The following is a 17,653-nucleotide window of genomic DNA, read 5'->3' as shown; positions in this document are numbered from 1 at the left end:
AGGAGGGCCTTGGTGAGTGCGGAGCCTGGAAGCTCTGCTGTGTCTGCAGACACACAGACTCCTTGCCCTGCCCATCAGGGCTGTTTCACTGCTCAGAAGGAAGCACTAGGAACAGAGTCTGTGGCGGCGGCTCTCACTCAGTTTTGAAGCAAGGGGTCATGGGGGAGATACACCCAACCGCAGAGCTACACAGGCCTTGAGCTGCTGTCAAGGTTCTGATGCCAGTATTAAAGCAATCTGTCAGGGAGAATGTGGAATCAAAAACAGAGCACAAAAACAAGCCACAGCCTGACTTATCAACATGACCTGCAGTCCACTATCCTCTAGTCACTTGGAGAGCTAAGGTATATCTCACCCTTAGCCTCCCCTCACCTGACAACTCAGGTCCAGACCTGAAAAGCTCAACTCCTCTGGAGGCAGCCCCCTGAGCTGTGCACCTCTTTCAGAGTTGGACACGGATTCCCTGATACCACACTAAACTTTGATGCTCCCCATGAGTCAGATGGGGCTACTTGGTGTGCGTTTTTCTATTTAAAGATCAGACAGGGCTTACACGCAGACACCATTCAAGCCCGTAGCTTCTAAGAACTGGGTGCTAAATCCGGTCTCTTCGGCCCTCACTTTCCATCAACACAGGAGATGTTCTTGTTGACAACCGAGGATTCTTTTTTCCACTGCCAGCTGCACAGGAAAGAGTGGCCATGGGGGAGCTGCCTGCCCCCTGGGCTGGGCTGTGGAGGGGTCAACGTCACCAACTCCCTCTCTGAATCCATGCCAGGGTGAGAAGAGATGGCGATGCTCACCCTCCTTTCTTAGAATCCCATTTGAAACCAGCTGTGCCGAGTGGCAGTCCCAAGCCAATAGGGGTGTCAGAAGATGGGCACAGGACACACCTGCAGGACCAGTCCACCTGAAGCCAGCTGGGAGATGAGTCTGCTGACATCATCCTCTTGAAATCTTGGTAGAGGGACAAAACATCCCCATGCTGAGCGCTGAGCGCCCGTTTTCAGAGGATTAAGGACTAGTCAGTCAGAAAGCCAGGCAGCCTGTAGCCAGAGCTCTGCCCACTGGGGGGCACGTGAGCGGCTCTAAATTTCCTCCTTTCCTTCGTGTGACCACACTCGAGGAAAGCAGCCTGTTCGTGCTCTAGCCATCAGGCAAAACTGGAAGTGCTCACTAGCCCCAGCCCCCAGAGGAAGACAGGAGCTGGCTACTCAGGAGAGGAGCTGTGCTCCCTAACTGCTCCAGCAGGCAGTGCTCAGACAGGACAGGACAGGCCTCTCCCTGCAGCTCTCCCTCTATCCCAGCTTTTCCAAGAGAAAGCAAACAGACCCTTGACCAGATGGAGCCTTCCTCGCTAATAAACCTAGCCTAAGGCTGAGAAATGCTCAAGAAGAAGCAGAAAATTACCTTTCAGGAAGCCAACGTGAGGTAAGGAAGGGGGCAGAGTACCAGGGCTGGATGGAGCCTCACGCAGCAGGAGCTGGCTGGGGCCCCGATCAGCAGCCCCATCCTGTAGACTCTGCTGGCTGCCCATGTGCAGGTCTCAGAGAGCCGCCCCCAGCCTGTAGCGCTACAGGCAGCTCCTGGCTGGAAGTGGCAGCACAGTCCCCTGGCTGCATGAGGAGCCACCAGGAGGGACAGCAGGCAAAGAGGAAGGCAAGCCGGAGAGGAAGGGGTGGGGAGTGGAGCGGGAGGCGGGAAGGAGGGAGAATTGATTCTCGCTCCTCCACTGGGACCACTGAGCTAAGTTGCCATGGAGAAAGGGGAGCCGCTGGCAGAGCTCAAGGCGGGCGGAGGAGCCATATGCCAGGGGAAGGCGTCAGCAGAGCCAATCCCACAGTTCTGCTGTGGCAACCTCCCCAAACAGGCCTTGGCCTGCGCACCAAGGCAGGGTGGGGCATGGCTGGACGGTGGGCGAGAACAGCCCTCCACTACAGCCACCCCGAGGAAGAGGGAGAGGACCAGAAAGCTTTCCTTCTCTTAGGTTTGCTTATCTGTCTTCAGCTGGGACCCTGGACCTGCCTCTTCATGCCTCTGACCTCATACTGCTCAGAGCCCAAGGTCAAAGTCCCAGGAACAGAGACCTGGTCCCCTCCCCAGGCTTTTTAGAAACACTGCCTCTCCTTGCCCCCCGTTTCTAAAACTCAGCCACCAAACCCTGAGTCATAGTTTTCCACCCTCAGGAAGGAGGGGATGCCCACCCACAGGAAGGCTTCTGTGGCCCAGAGCCACCCAGGCAGGAAGCCAAGATGGGAGGCTGCTGGGCACCTGCTGGTTAGAGAAGGGACCAGATCATGGGCACCCTGGACCAGGCCTACGTTGGGCTGCATCTCCCACCTGCACACTACCAACCTTGCAACTGCTGTGCAAGCCCCACTGCAGGGCTGGCTTTGCCCCCAGCCTCACGCACACAGGCTTTGTGCTGCAGAGGGGGCTGGCGGAGCGCAGGAGCCTGGGCTGGAGCCTCCTTCTCCCTTTGGAGCTCACGGGGGGGGGGGGGGGGGGGGCACTGCAAGTCTGGTCACATCTCTGTGCTTCCATTTCCTTGGTACAAACCGAGATAGAGCATTTTCTTTACCAAGCTGCTCTTCTGGGGCACCGTGCTGCCGGCAGACTTATGGAAGGCTGAGGCTGTGGACACTGCGTCCCTTCCTGCTCAATTTGGAAGCATGGGGGCAGCATCCAGTGCCCTGCCTCCCCCTGTGCACTTGGCTGGCAAACCTGAGGACAGAGCCTGGAGCCAACAGCAGTGCCCCCAGGCCTGCTGCTCTTGAGGGAACATCTGAGGGCTACCATGCCCAACCTTGCCTCTGAAGCCTGTAGCCAAGGAAACATTGCTTTTCTTCCTAGCCTCCCCACACACCAATTTGTTATGAAAATGTCCCTGCATACGAATAAGTCAGAAAAATGTTATAAGGAGCACATACATATATTCACTACCCAGATTTCTACTGTTTCCTCTCACTTTGCTAGTGTGGAAGACAGCACAGAATCTACCACTTTCACCCCTGCAGAGCACACACTTGAGTGGTATGAAGTCACCCACAATGTGGTACACCCACCGCCTCTATCTAGAGGCAGACATCAGCATCACCTGAAAGGCTCACACGGGAGAGCCATTCCATTATGGCTTCTCTCTAGCCCCTGAGCAGCACTAATCTACAGTCCACAGACAGGCCTGTTCTCGGTGTTACATACACATGGAACCTTCTGGACTGCCTTCTTTCATTCCCATCATGTTCTCAGAGTCCGTACAGCGTTGTGACCTATACAGTTGCTTCACTCCTTCATGGCAGAGTAATATTCTATTGATCAGACAGAGCTCACTGTACACATCTACTCATCACAGGTGGCCATGTGGATTATTTCTACATTTGGGTTATCTTCTTATTCCTCCCTCAGAACCCAAGGGAGGGTCCTAGGCACTTAGTCTCCAAGCTACAAGCCCCCAGAGACCCTAACTTGAACATCTAGTCACTTGACTTTCCAATCAGCAAAGCTCACCCGTGTCCAACATGGGGATGAAGGCAGAAAACTCCAAGGGCCTCAGCTGCCGCTGCCCCAGGGAAGGGGCCAGCAGGGCAGGAGGCGTCACAAGCACCCCGACTCCACACCAGATGAAGCCAGGCCCCAGCACCACCCGTGCCCCCCTCTTTAGCCTCTCCGGTCTCTATCTCATGGGGTTGCTTCAGAGTCAAGGCCAGCGCTGCCCAATGGAACTCTCCTGAGGATGGCCACACTCTATTCCTCCACCAGCCAGGACAGCTGTTGCCACCCCACAGGCCTAGGTGGCCAGTGAGACTCAAAATGTGGCTAGTGTCAGTGGGAAATGGAGTCTGCCATTCTGTTTCACTTCTGTTCACACCACATGGCGCTGTGGTGACTGCAGGGACAGGACGGCTGTAAGGGGAGAAGAAACAGACGACCTAGCTCCTCGACCTCCTCCTTCCCCTTCCTCTCTCTCCTTACCTCAGCTGTCTGGGCGTGGGGAGGCTTCTGTCTGCAGCCTGGACCAGGCCGATCTAGAAGGACAGCGGGTATGTGGTGGGGCTCTCGGGGAACCAAACAGATAGCAGCTGGGGAGCCGGCTCCTCAGACGCCATAATGACAAGAGTCTGAACCTCGGTCCTGGACCCTTCTCTGCCCTGTTCTAGAACCACTCCCTTCCCTGTCTCCCCCAGCAACTCCTGAGGTCACCCCGGAATGTCTGAGCAGGGGCTATGGGATTGGAACTCTCCTGCCATCTCCATGCAGGAGCCCCTGCAGAGAGTCCAACCTTGGTGCCAGGCTAGGCTGAGGGTCGGGTGCTCTCATGTGATCCCAGACCACACGCTGATCCTGCCTTCTCCCTCTGCAGATGCATAAGGACACACTCAGAAGGTGAAGTGACTTTCCCAGGCTCAGCCAGCAAGGCTGGTCCCAGGCCCACGGCCGCCCTGGCATGGAGAGTTGCACAAGCTCACTCTCCTGGGACCTCCAGTGCTGGCCAGGCAAAGAGCTATTTGTCCCCAAGTCCAGACAGCAAAGATGAGAAACAAGGGTATACCATTGCTCTCCTGCCCCCCCCCCCCAGTCTCTTGAACGTACCTAGTGTATGTGAGACGACAGGAAGGTGGCCATGAAGACTCATGGGGCAAATTTAAACACAGCCATGAGCACAGCTGGCTTCAATCTCTGTGGTTTCCACATCCAGAGTCAACTGACCACAGAATGAAATGAGGAGAAAGCACTATACTGAGTATGTGCAGACGTCTTTCCTGCCGTTATCCCCTGAACGGTGCGGGGGGGGGGGGGGGGGGGGGGCTCTTTGTGGGAATGTGCAATGTGAAAGTTCCTCACACGGTCACATGGCTCTACAGTGTTCAGCACTACAAACAACCTACAGAGTAAGTTAGGTGCACAGGAGGACATGCACAGGTCATATGCAGTACTCTGCCTTCTACACAAGGCAATGGCACACTCTGGTAGAACCAATGCCTTCAGACATGGAGGGCAATGGTCAAGCTCTAAGACTCCCGGTGTCCTGTCTTGAGCTGCAGGCCTGTTGCTGAGGACAGGCCTGTTCCCTTCCTGCAAAGCTTTTCCTTGCCTCCCAGCTTCCCATGCTCCTGTAGCAGAAGGCCCAGGGGACCCACCACAAACCTGTAGGGACACCTTGCCTCCCACAGCTCAAAATCCCAAGTGGCCTCCCTGCTTTATCCCTGTTGTCCAGACTGGGGTCTCCCTCTTCCCACAGGGCATTTGCATCCACACAGCCTCCTCCTGCTAGCCTCTGCTCAAGTCCATTTCCCTTGGGCCTTCTGACTGCTTACTCAGTTACCCTGAGTCCCATCCTGGCAGTGCCTTGGTCTTCTCACTTCTTCATATATCAACCCTCACCTGACATCCCATGTACTACTTGCTGTTTTTATTTTCCAAATGGTGGTAAACGTTGACATTTGTTATCCTGATAGCTTGCAATGCTTGGTCCGGTGTACTAAGAGCGTTAACACGGCTCTGCAGCCCCACCACTATCTCCTAAACACTCACTCCCTCCCCAGCCCACTCTGGTGCCTTCCATTTTCCTTCCGTCTCTATGGCTCTGACTCCAGTGACCACTGGGTAGCATCATTACAGCATGGAATTACACCCCTGTCCTTCTGTGCTTGACTTTCCCTCAGCAGTCCATCCACGCTGCGGCATGTTCCTTTCCACAACTGTCTGTCACGCTGGGTGGGGTAGCACATGCCTTTGTTCTCAGGACTTGGAAGTTAGTCTAGTAGGCAGATCTCTGTTAGTTCGAAGCCAGCCTGGTCTACAGCTCAAGTTCCAGGACCTTCAGGGCTACATAGAGAAATCCTGTCTCGAAAGACCAAAACCAGCCAAATAAAAGAACCAATTATCTGTCTCACTTGCTAGAATGGAGGTTTCTAGGACAGTTGTATTCACTGTTGTATCACAGGGTATGTGTGTAAGAATACTGGTACACAGCCAGGCGGTGGTGGTGCACACCTTTGATCCCAGCACTCGGGAGGCAGAGGCAGGGGAATCTCTGTGAGTTTGAGGCCAGCCTGGTCTACAGAGTGAGTTCCAGGACAGGTACCAAAGCTACACAGAGAAACCCTGTCTCCAAAAACAACAAAACAACCAACCAAACAAGCCAACAAAAAGAATACCTGGTACCAAGAGGCACTGAGCAAATGTTCTGAATGGATGAATACCGGGTGAGTATATGGGCAGATGGATGAATGAATGGACAGACAGGTGAATGGGAAACAGATGGCTGGCTGGCTGAATGAATGACAGACAGATAGATGGAGAAGCTGCAGAGTTAGTCCCTCATTTTACAGGTCTGTGCCAGGCCCAGAGTATATGCAGACTTAATTGCTGGTCCTACCCAATGAGGTAGCCATTTGTCCTGAAGTCCAAGCCCACCACCCCTAAGGTGTGGCCATGTTCAGGGTGGCGGGACTCTCCCCAAAACTTCACAACGGCTTTTCTCATATGGTTTAGCCCTTTTAGGGTAGTCTTCTCAGATGTGGCATATCCAGGGAGAATTTTCTTAGAGATCTAAAAATTCCTAATTACAACGTTTACTTGTTTTGTTTCTGAAACAGGCTCTCACCATGCATCCCTGGCTGGCCTAGAACTCTTGTCTCTGCCTCCTGAGTACTAGGATTAAAGTCTTGGCCACCATGCAGGACTCTTCAGCTGCAATGCAGAGGTGCCAAGGAGCCTCCGGCAGCCACCAGTACAGGGTGCAGCAGAGAAGCGAGTGGGAGGCCAGGAAGAGCCTGGGACACACATTCCACCAGGAGCAGAGCCTGGGAGGCCAGAACACAGCAGGGTGGGCTGAGGGCGACCTTCAGCCCAGCTCTGCGGCTGGGCCCGCAACCTTGGTGGCAATTTGCCTCTCACCTTTCCCACAGCCCGTCTAGCTATTTATAGCCATCTTCTCTGTCTACTTTGACCATTTTTTTTCTGAGCTGGACGGACTTTTAAAGTGAGGTCAGGAGGACGCCACCTTTGTGTCCAGGAGGCTTCACGGTGTGGCCATACTTGGTCTGCCTGTACCCTTGCCTTGTGATGGGTTCCCAGGACCTGTGAGAGTCACAGATAGTCCATCCTCCGCCAGGGGTGTGGTGTGCCAGGGGAGGAGGCATCCATGCAGCAGCCCAGGCAGACCTCAACTTGGGGTGCTAGAAGATGGGGATCCTATAAAGCCCAGGTCACCTCAGGGTGACTCTCTGCTCTGGGAGGAACAAACATAACGGGACAGTGGCAGAACAGCTGTACCTTTAAATGATCCGGCCCACAGATATGAAAAACATTCGCACTCTGTGGCTGTTTGCATCTTTGGTTATTTTTAGGGTGAACCCAGTTGCCTCCCCTTGGAACCGGATGAAGCCCCAGAGGAGGCACGTAGTCCTTTTTCCCAGATGGGGGGTCCTGCTCCTGTTTCCCTGGGAATGAAGTCTTGAACATGAGCTATCTGGGGGAACCGCCCCCCCCCCCCAGCATTACACAATGCACTCTGCTCAGGCTCACTTGAGGGACCTGTGTACCAAGAACAGCTCTGCTACTGTTGTGAAGATCTGCTGCTGACATCAGGCTACCCACTGGCACCTTGAGAGCCCCTTGCCACTCCCGGGGTCTGAAGGGGAGAAGATGTGATGCAATCCCCTACCTCCACCCAGCAGTCCCAGCCGATGGGAATGTCTGGCTGGCATATTTCTAGAACAAGCAGCAATTAGAGGCGATTTTCTCTCTTGCCTCCCCTCCCCAAAACAGAAATAAATCAGTGCTACCAATCTCCTAGCTAATGATTTCCTCCATTAAATTAAAAAGAAGAAGAAAATGTTTTTTAAAATGGATTACCAGCCCTGTGCTTTCAGAGACCACATGACCTGTCAGCTTCTCTCAAGTCCGGATGCATCAAGGCCCCTCAATTAATTTTTAATAAATAAGACAATCACAGTGTAAGACTCACCACCAGCCTTCCCCTCCCGCCCTCACACTGCACACAGGGCTGGCCCTTGGCTGACTCAAGCCACGGAGAACTCTGTCTGTTTCACAGACAGGAAGCGAGGCAGAGATGAGAAGCACTCATGTACACTCCCTCGGGTGCTGCGGAGTTTGCACAGCTGTGGGAGCATGGAGCGTGGATTTCTAGGTGCTCTTGTCTAGAACCTGGAGCTGAGGAGCCCAAGCAGGGACAGAGTGAGTTACTGCCGCCTATTGTACAGATGGCAGCCTTAGTGACATGGCACACACCCTGTGTGATTTAAAGTATCCACTCCAACAACGTGGATGGGCCCAGAAAACATGGTGCCAAACTCAAAAGGCCACATGTCCTATGAGCCACCCACGCGGTTGTCCAGCAGAGGGGCATCCACAGACAGCACAGGATGGGAAGGTACAGCATAGTAATGGGTATCTGTTGGAAAGGTAAAATATTCTGAAAATAGGCAGCGAGCGTAATGCCACACAGCACAGTGAATGCAGTCCACGTGCCTGACGTATGTGTTTACAAATGGCTAGCGTGGAAAAGTTTACAATATGTGTAAAAATGTCTTGTAAAAACATAAGAAGGCAACTTCTCAAATGCCATTTGGAAACACGAGAGTGGCCAGCCCCTCCACGTTGCAGGACCCTCTCTTACTAAGGCTCCCTGTATTGCCCAGTGTCCCTGGGCCAAGGCCCCCTGTTTCTCTGATAGCTTCTGCTTATGACATGCCAAATGCCAGAGGGCAGGCAGGGGCTGTGAAGGCCCAGGGGATATCTTCTCAGGGAAGGACTGAGGGGCCTTTGCTCTGGCCGTCTTCTCTCTCTGGAACGCACTGCCCCAGATGTTACGTAATTTGCTTCTTCTGTTTATTTGTGTTTTCACAGAGAGCTCTTCCCTGACCATCTACAGTCAGAGAGAGGCAGGGAAGGCCACTGGGGTCAGGGAGGGGGCACCACGAGCAAGGACAGGAGTCCCAGAGAGCCTAGTGTGCCCATGACAAGCACTCAGCCCTGTGGCTCTTCCTGGCTGGAGGGAAGCCGCTCAGAGTTGACTGCCAAGGGCTGGCACCATCCTTAACCAGCTAGAGGGCCTGGCAAGTTCCCTCATCCCTCTGAGGCTTGGGTTTTCTTCTACACTGTTGGGGAGTTCAGAGTACATAGCTCCCAGGCTTTTTCATGGACTACATAAATGATGCACAAATAGTGTTTAGCATAGTCAAGTCATAAATGATAAAGACAAATGGATTATGACCATAATCTCCCCATCATGCAGGAATGTTCTTCTTAAGAGGATCAGGGCAGCCATCCCAGAAAGCTCAAGAAGGCCACCATGTAACACTAATCACTCAAGGCTGGCCAGGGGCAGGGGCCAACCTGGGCCACACTACTAAGGCTCACAATATGCAGATGAACTGATTTGATCCTTTGCTCTATATTTTACATGTGGGGAAACCAAATCCCACAGAGGTTAGTAATTTGTCCCCAGGTCACACAGGTGATGGAGCTGGATTCAAACTCTGCTCGACTCCTCCAAGTTCAAGCTGGTCAAGAGAAGCAAGGAAGGGAGCAGGTATAGGGGAGCCTGGAGCAGGCAGAGGCTGACCCCAAATGCTTCCCCAGCTCTGACATGAGGATTGCATGAACCTTGGGAAGCCTGAGGGAGAGGTCTCAGTGCACGTCTCCTGGGAACCCCACAGGATGGTGGGACGGCCTGGTATGTCTTGGGTCTCCCCAGGGTCAGGACGGGGAGCTCCATACTTCATTCCCCTAGGCTAGCTGCTTAGGTTAACAGAGAATACAGTTGACTCCCTCAGAGCCAGGATTTGGTGCTGAGGAAAGATCTCCACACCTCTGGCTTATGAGGTCTTCAAAGACGCCAGCAACCCAGCCATATGGGGGTCTTTAACACAGGTGAAAGATTCTATGTGCACAGCAGAAGGGATGCTGCTTCCAACGTGGTGGGACGGTGCTAGATTACCCTTCCAGCAAGTCCCAGAAATACCTAGAAAACTCCCAGCTGGTGACTCCCAGGCTGCTGCAAACAGAACTTCTAAGTGGGTCCTGCCAGCCCTCTTGCTCCAGGGGCCCACAGCGAGCAAGTTAAGATGTAGATATACAGGAAATGATGCCACTGTCTCAAAAGCATCCGGGGACTCCCTTCACACTTTAGAATCCACGTCCAAAGTCTTCACCATGACCTGCGTCCCCCAGGGTGGCGCTCTGCCACTCTCTTCACTTCCTATGGCCTTTCCTCTCCTGTTCTGTTCTAGCCTCAATGTTTCTCAAACTTGCTAAGCACACTTCCACCCCAGGACCATTGCCCCTGCTGCTGCTGATTTCCTGCCAATCACACAACTTTCTTCCCGAGATGCCCTTTCCAAGCACCGCGTCTAAAACCCCTCCCTGCTCCCTTGCTTTCCTCCTGCATTCACACTGGTGGCTCAGTCACTGTTCTATTGCTGTGAAGAGACACCTTGACCACGGGGACCTCTAGCAGAAAGCACTGACCTGGGGCTCGCTTACAGGTGAGTCCATGATGATCAAGGTGGGGACAAGGGCAGCAGGCAGGCAGAAGTGGTGCTGGAGCAGGGGCTGAGAGCTTACATCTTATCCACAAGTTGGAGACAGAGAGACAGAGACAGAGGCAGACAGAGACACTGAGCCTGGCTTTTAAAATCTCAAAGGCCACCCGCAGAGACACATCCCCCTCCAACAAGTCCACACCTTCTAATCCTTCCAAAAATAGTTCTACCAATTAGGGACCAAATATTCAGATATTTGAGCCCATGGGGGCCTTTGTCATTCAAATCACCATAATGATTAAAGTGTATTTTAAGGAGGGATTTCATGTGGCTTCCTGATCAATCCCCAGTGCTCAAAATACACCTAACACACCAGGAGCATCTAAAAAGTTGGCTGGTGGCTTCAGAAGGTGACTGGAAGTAGGGTGAAGGCGGGAGTGACAGGTGCTTCTGGTGAAAAGAAACACAGAGCTTCAATAAGCACACGTGAAAGAATTTACATGATAAGCTGAGATTTCTCCACCACCATCACCCTCAAAAAGGCACCAAGCCTGAGAAGTTTTACCGGTGATTCTAACAAACCTCTAAAAACTCAGGGGAACGATTACTAAAGAGGACAGGAACAGGCACACTTCATAAACAAGATGCCCTTGGAGCAAGCCCTAAAGTAGGACAGGCGTGAAGCACAGCGGTGAGAACTTGGGTCCCCCAAGGACTCTTATGCAGTGTCTCTTCTGTGACAAGGTTGCCTTCTCCAGAAATGTCCCTCTCCATCTGGCCTGTCTTCTCCTGCTTCGTCTTCCTCGCCCAACACTCTCCATCACCCTGATCACTAAAGCACAAAGTGAGGATTCCACAAATGTCAGCCACTGTTGGATGAATTGTTTATATGTCCATTTCTGACTAGTTAAAAAACAAAACAGGAATTATATCTCCCTCATCCTGGTATCCCTGATGTCTGAAAACACAGCAGGTATTCAGACATGGTTAGGAAAATGTACAGCACGTATGAAAGCCTATAAACACGTAAGAGAAGCCTTCACGAGCTGCTGCTGGGGGCACACGGGCCACAGTGCCTTGGCTGGCCGGGTCTAAGCCACCCTTAAATAGGAGCAGCGAGTACGGGTGGCAGGGCCTTGGGGAAGCTGAGGACACCAGTTTGTCTTTCTCAGGCTCCTCCTGTGAACAAGAAGAAGGTGACCAACAGAAGTCACGCCTCCTCCCCAGGGAGGCTGAGGGGCACCTAGAAGCATCTGTCTGGCTGTCTACTTCTTTATGAAGCTTGATTTGAAGTCCTTCTTCCTCCTGCTAGGGGCTGGAGAACCAAGTGAGAGACAAGGAAGCATCTCAAGCAGTCTACAGGCCAAGCTGAAGAAGAGGGAGAACAACACAGGAGCGGAGAGGACAGATCTTCCCCTCCACATTCACAAAGGTCCAGACATCCCTGCTTCACCCCTAACTACAGCCACTCTTCAGACAAGCCCGAGACGTCCCCGCCGTCACAGCTCTAGGACGAGGCTGAGTCCTTCACGGCCTCATCAGGCCTCGGGTACAGACCAAAAGCTGCTGGTTCCATGAGGCAGGGGCATACATAGCTGGGACCTTCCAGATCATGGATATAGCGAAACATGGCTCTTTATGGCTCTGCTATGGCCATCGAGACTTGTAGATTCACATCAGAGCCGCCAAGAGGCACCTTTGCGTCAGTAGATAAAAGAGTTTTGTCCTGGAAACAAAGATACCTCGGCCTAGGAGAAAGGGAGCTGGTAGGCACAGCGTCCTGTACAAGGTCTTATGGCTGTGTGAACCAGCACCCACCCCCAAATAATGGTTCAGACAATAGCCACTCACTACCTTACACTCCTTCTGTTAAGAAGCCCAGAGTGGCTTGGCTGCTGGCTGTGCTCTGGGTCACAATCAAAAGTTGGCCAGGGCAGGGGCTATGGTCATCTGAAAGCTTGCCTACAAGAGCCACTCTGAAGAACCCACCCATGTGACTGGCGCTAGGTCTACCTCTGCATCTCACCGTAATTCCAGAACTTTTCAGAGAGCTTCCCAAAAGTCCTCACAAGGCAGCAGCTTTCCAGGAACCAATGATGCAAGAGAAAGAACACTGGAGGCTACTCTGTCTTTTATAACTTTGTCTTGAAAGTGACATTGTGTCGCTTGCAACACCCTACTAGACACACAGGTCAGCCCCTCGATGTAGGAGGGGACAACATACGGGTGTGACCATGGAGGCAGGAGGCAGGATCCTGGAGGCCACCTGCATGGCCACACTGTGCTCCAACCTTTGATTCTACCTGTCTCCTTTCATCTTCCAGGCAGCCCTTGAAGGCAGGCATTTTATCTCTATTTACAGACAGACACAGAGCTCAGAGAAGGTAACTGCCTCAGTCCCACTGGCCATTAAAGGCCAGCCAGTGTCTGGTCCTGTGGGCTAGTTCCCAGTGACAATCCTCTGGACAACTTCGTCTCCAAAGGGAGCCGGAGGCCTGGCCAAAAATACAACAATACAGTTACAGGACTGCTCCTCAGGAACCAGTAGTTCAGGGCCACTAAGCCTGAAGACCTGAGTGTGACCCCTTGGGTCCGTACAATAGGAGAGAACTGACTCCACACATGTGCCATGGACCGTGTACTTCCCCATACACTCATGTACAAACATACAATAAATATTTTTTTAAAAGAACCAGCAACTGCTCTAGGTGTCTTAGTTTACCCCCATCCTCCATGACTGTCAAAGACTCCGTTGGCCCCTGCCCAGCTTCCTTGGGCAGACTTAGTCGTGAGCTGGGTGGTGAGATGGCGGCCATAAGCGTACAGCACACAGGTGGCTGAGAAGCAGCCAGCGCTTGGCTCACTCACAGTCATCCCCCTGCTGCCATGGCCTGGCTGCCCAGCTGCGGGTGGCCTTACAGAAACAGCCAGGAGCATCTCCCCTCTCTATCTGACCACCCCACCCCCTGCAGAGGTGCCTGGCTTCACAGCAGGTCCCTGTCCTGAGCCACTTCATTAAGAGGCCACCTGCTTGAGGTGCCTGAGTGACCTGCTGCAGCAGGTGCCACCTCATGGGGTGTGCAATTTACAGCTGCTCAGAGGGACAGTACCCAGGTGACAGATGCATTGGCCCTGTCAGCTGCCAGAGCCGCTTGGACTCACAGGAGAGCACAGCCGAGGGCTTCTCCATTCTCTCCACTTTGTCCTTAACCTCTCACGGGAAGAAAGAAGCAACAGGATCTATGCATCTAACTCCTCCACCCAGAGCTCAATGGTTCAGGGTACAAGTAACTCTTCCCCTGCGTGGTGAGAGTCAGCTGAGATTGACGAGACAGAAGTTGGCAGGCCATTCACTCAGGGAGCCAGCTCTAGCTCCTGAGACCAGAACACAGCTGTGCCATGCAAAGCAAGCACGAGGTGGGCCATGCTGACTCATACAGGAATGCACCTTCCTATTGTCCCCAGCCCACAGGGGCCTGGCTACTGGGCCTGAAGTTTCTCACAGAAGATAAGCCACCATTTGGGCTGCTCCACGACCTTGGAGAGTTAAGCTATGCTGTCCACCTACAACCTGGGAGGCCATATACCCGGCAGTGTCCTCTTCTCTCATTCATCTTGTGAGTGGATGGATTGCAAGGGAACTCAATGCTGCAAATAATGGTTCCTGTGAGGAGCAGCCAGGGAGCGCCACTCCTTGAGACATTCCTCTGATTTCCTTGTTCTCTCACTCTGTTTGGAGGCTGAGGGGTTTGGGGGGCGGGGGAGAGTAGCCCCCTTGACAGCATTCAGCTCATATGGAGGGTGATATGGCTAGTCACTCCTTGAAGGTGAGGGCTGAGTCTGAGACCCCTAAGGTACCTCTGGGCCTCAGAACTAGCAGCAAAGAGGCTCTTCCTTTGGATGAAAAGGACCCCGTTCTCCAGAAGCACTGCTGCAAGGGGTAAACATGGTCAGTAGTCACTGTTTGAAAAGACAGACAATCAGAGCAAGACTAAACAAATATTTAACCGCCCTTCCTCTAGTCCCTAGGCTGTTATCAATCACACTGGTTCTAATCTTGGTTCAATTTCCGGATCTGCCTGCAAGGCTCCTCCAGGCCTCCAATCTGCTCCTCAGAGCAGGGCCTCCACAAAGGAGAAACTGAAGGGGCTCCTGGGCTCCCACCTCCTGCTGTGGCCTCCTCAGGCACAGCTAGCTGTGTCTGCCTTGGATGAGCTCCATCCTCCCTACCGGCATGATCACCCCGGTGTCTTAGAAGAGAAAACGAGAACCTCCAGGCAACCTGAGAGACCCCATCCTTACAGGCCTCATCAGTGTTCCCTGACAACCAGCTGTGTAAGAAAGGATGTCGGACATAGTGTCCAGGCTCAGCCTCTAATCTGATCCCCGAGGCCTCTGGGAAGCTGCTTCTGTTACATTCCTCACCAGTGTCCCCACGCCCAACTCCCTATCACTCCCACCCCATGCCCCACCCCTGTCCCCTCACTAGCTCAGAACTGTATTAAGATGTAGAGTCATCCTTTTAAAAACTCACTGGCCACCAAATGTGGTTTGATCATACGATGGAATATGACTCGGCCATAAATAAGGAATGATGTACTGATCCATGCTACAAGGATAAACATGAAAACATCATGTTCAACAACAGACGCCAGAGTAAGAGGTCAAGACCACAGGATTCTATCTCAATGCAACATCCAGGACAGGTAAGCCAAGGGAGACAGACTCAGATCAGCAGTTGTCTGGGGAAGAGGGTCTGAGGAGAAATGGGGGATTTGTGAGGTGATGGAAATGTTTTTAAGTTGACTATGATGATAGTTACACAGTTCAGAACATTTTAAACAATGCCTGGATCAGCGCTGTAAATGGATAGATTGAATGGTATGTGGCTGTATCTCAATATTTTTAAATATTTATCTTAAATAAATATTTAATTTAGAATGCTTATTTTTAAATTCAGGAATTAACAAACTAACCCTAGACAACCATCTATGAGTTGTGGCCACTGCCGAAGGTGACTCTGGGTAGAGACCCTCCACTCCCACATGCCTTCTCTCCTCTTGCCCTTGGGGAAGCAGCTCACATCCCCCTTACAGAAGCACCCACCTGGGGCTGGCGCTGGGCTGGAGTACACCGAGATGTCAGCTCTGTGGAATGATCCAGATGGAGCCCAGAGACCCAGCAAACAGAATGTGGTCCACAGAAATGTGACGGCCGCCCCGCCCCCATATATTTGATCCCTCCTAGCCTGCATACAGCTGGATTGCCAATGGACAGGGCTGACTCTTGTCTCTGAAGAAGCAGCAAGGACAAACAGCCAACCGAGCAGAGACATGACTCGTACAGTTATTTATCAGTGCTTGCCAGGCGCAGCTATATCCTGCCCCCACTTATGACCAGCACAGGACACCCAAGAGTTTCAGCAGCTGGGGAGGCAGGGCCAGTGGGGGACAGAGTGCAAGATGACACAGAGCCAGCAGGCCTAAGCTGAGCTGACACTGTCCAAATGCTCTGGCCAGAGGCAGTCAGTCCTACCTGCTTCCCTGTGACCGGTCAGCCCCTCGACTCAGAGACAAAGGCCCTCTTCTCCAGTCATTTGAGCAAGAGACTACTGGGCTGCCCAGTGTGGAAAGGAAGGGGGCTATGGAGCCGTTTCTACCACATCCTGGGGTCCCCAGCCTTCTGTTGTGGAGCAGCCTGGCCAGTACAGCTAGGCAACGCTTTCCAGCAGTACGCGTCTTGTCTGAAGCCTATCATCTCAGCATAACGAGACTTCGAGGTGGTGACCTGGGCTCAGAAAGCTCAGAGGAAGCTTCCCAGGGGAGGAAACCCTGACTGGCCCTGGATCCTTAGGTATGCCTGAAAGGCAGCTGGCTAAGGCCTGTGTTTGCCCCCAAAGCTTGAGATCTGGTGTGTCTGACTCACACATGATGACACTAAGGTCTCTATTGTCTTCTCTGGCTCAGGAAAACCAGCTTAAGTGCTCTGGAGACATTATCCAAACAGCTGCCTTCAACTCTGGCCATAAAGCAAGGAATTGTGGAAGCTGATAATTGAAAGAGTTCTTCTCCCTCACAGCACTATAAATCACTACCCTCCATCTGCACTGGCCAGACAGAAGAACTCTGTCAAAGCCCAGGCCAGGGCCTTGGAGTCCGCAGGCCAGCCAGCTTCTAGACGGCTGAGGAGGAGGATGGCAGCCTGCAGGAGATGTGTCTCCACTTCATCCAGAACTGTTCCAGCCTACAACAAGTTCCTCCCAGCTCTATCCTTAAAACTGGGCCAGCGGGGGTCAGGCCAAAGGAAGGACAGGAAAAGAAACAGAAGGATTCGCAGTCTCCCCAACCTTCTGGTGCTAGCACCATACTGACCCTAAGTGCCCAGTGAGGGAGGAAGGAAGCAGCGGCCATCCACTAGTACCAGCAGAAGGTGGCTCGGACACTTGTGCAGACAGCCTGGAGTGGCTTGCTTGAGGTCGTCTGGCTAGATCCTGGTCTCTGACCAGACCTGTTCCCATTCTTCCTAGCTGTTCTACCATAACCCAGGGAGAGAGATGGGGACCTCAGCAGGCAAGAGACCTTGCCAGCCAGGTACCAGTCACAGCCTTCCTGAGCCTTGGTTTCTCCCTTGTGTCACCATTGCCTTAAACGGACAGCTAAATGGCCGGCAAGTTCAGCTGTACTGGCTGACCTGCCCTGGCCTATTTCATATAAAACTGCACATACACCAGGTGGGTGATATTTTAGGATTCCCACTTTACAGGATGCCAAGTGGAAGCTTAAGAGGGACAGTGCCAGACTGCCCGAGAGCACAGAGTGGCCTTCTCTCAGACTGAGACTCAGGACCTCCAGCAAACATTTACCCATCTTCCTAGACATAGGAGGCAGATGCAGACCACAGTGCAGCTCGGCCAGAGGCGCAAGCAGAAAGAGCCAGCATGGTAAGGAAGCTGGGATTGTACAGCGGGCTGCAGCATGGATGGCCTGACCGCGGGCTAGGAAGGAGACAGAGCAAGACAGAGGGGCTCTAGACAGCCTCTGGAGCTCCTCCATATCCCAGCAATGGAGCAAGACAGGCTCTAGACAGCCTCTGGGGCTCCTCCATACCCCAGCAATGGAGCAAGACAGAGAGGCTCTAGATAG

General features: G+C 53.0%; 1 protein-coding gene across 7 annotated transcripts in view; it reads right to left on the bottom strand.

The window, feature by feature from the left end:
* The window catches only part of Pitpnm2 (phosphatidylinositol transfer protein membrane associated 2), a 132,127-nt gene that overhangs the window by 71,035 nt on the left and 43,439 nt on the right, over positions 1-17,653 (bottom strand). Inside the window, exon 1 of one of the 7 annotated variants that reach the window (XM_036171730.1) lies at positions 1,411-1,695. The exons of the other annotated variants lie outside the window; for them this stretch is intronic. The gene's annotated coding sequence lies outside the window, so the exon portion shown is untranslated. Of the gene's footprint in view, positions 1-1,410; positions 1,696-17,653 lie in introns of those variants that run through there. 7 annotated transcript variants of the gene reach the window in all.

This window comes from Onychomys torridus, chromosome 22 (genome assembly GCF_903995425.1).
Source record: "Onychomys torridus chromosome 22, mOncTor1.1, whole genome shotgun sequence".
NCBI lineage: Eukaryota > Metazoa > Chordata > Mammalia > Rodentia > Cricetidae > Onychomys > Onychomys torridus.
The sequence above is the reverse complement of the archived record's forward strand: the minus strand, read 5'-3'. Positions and strand labels throughout refer to the sequence as shown.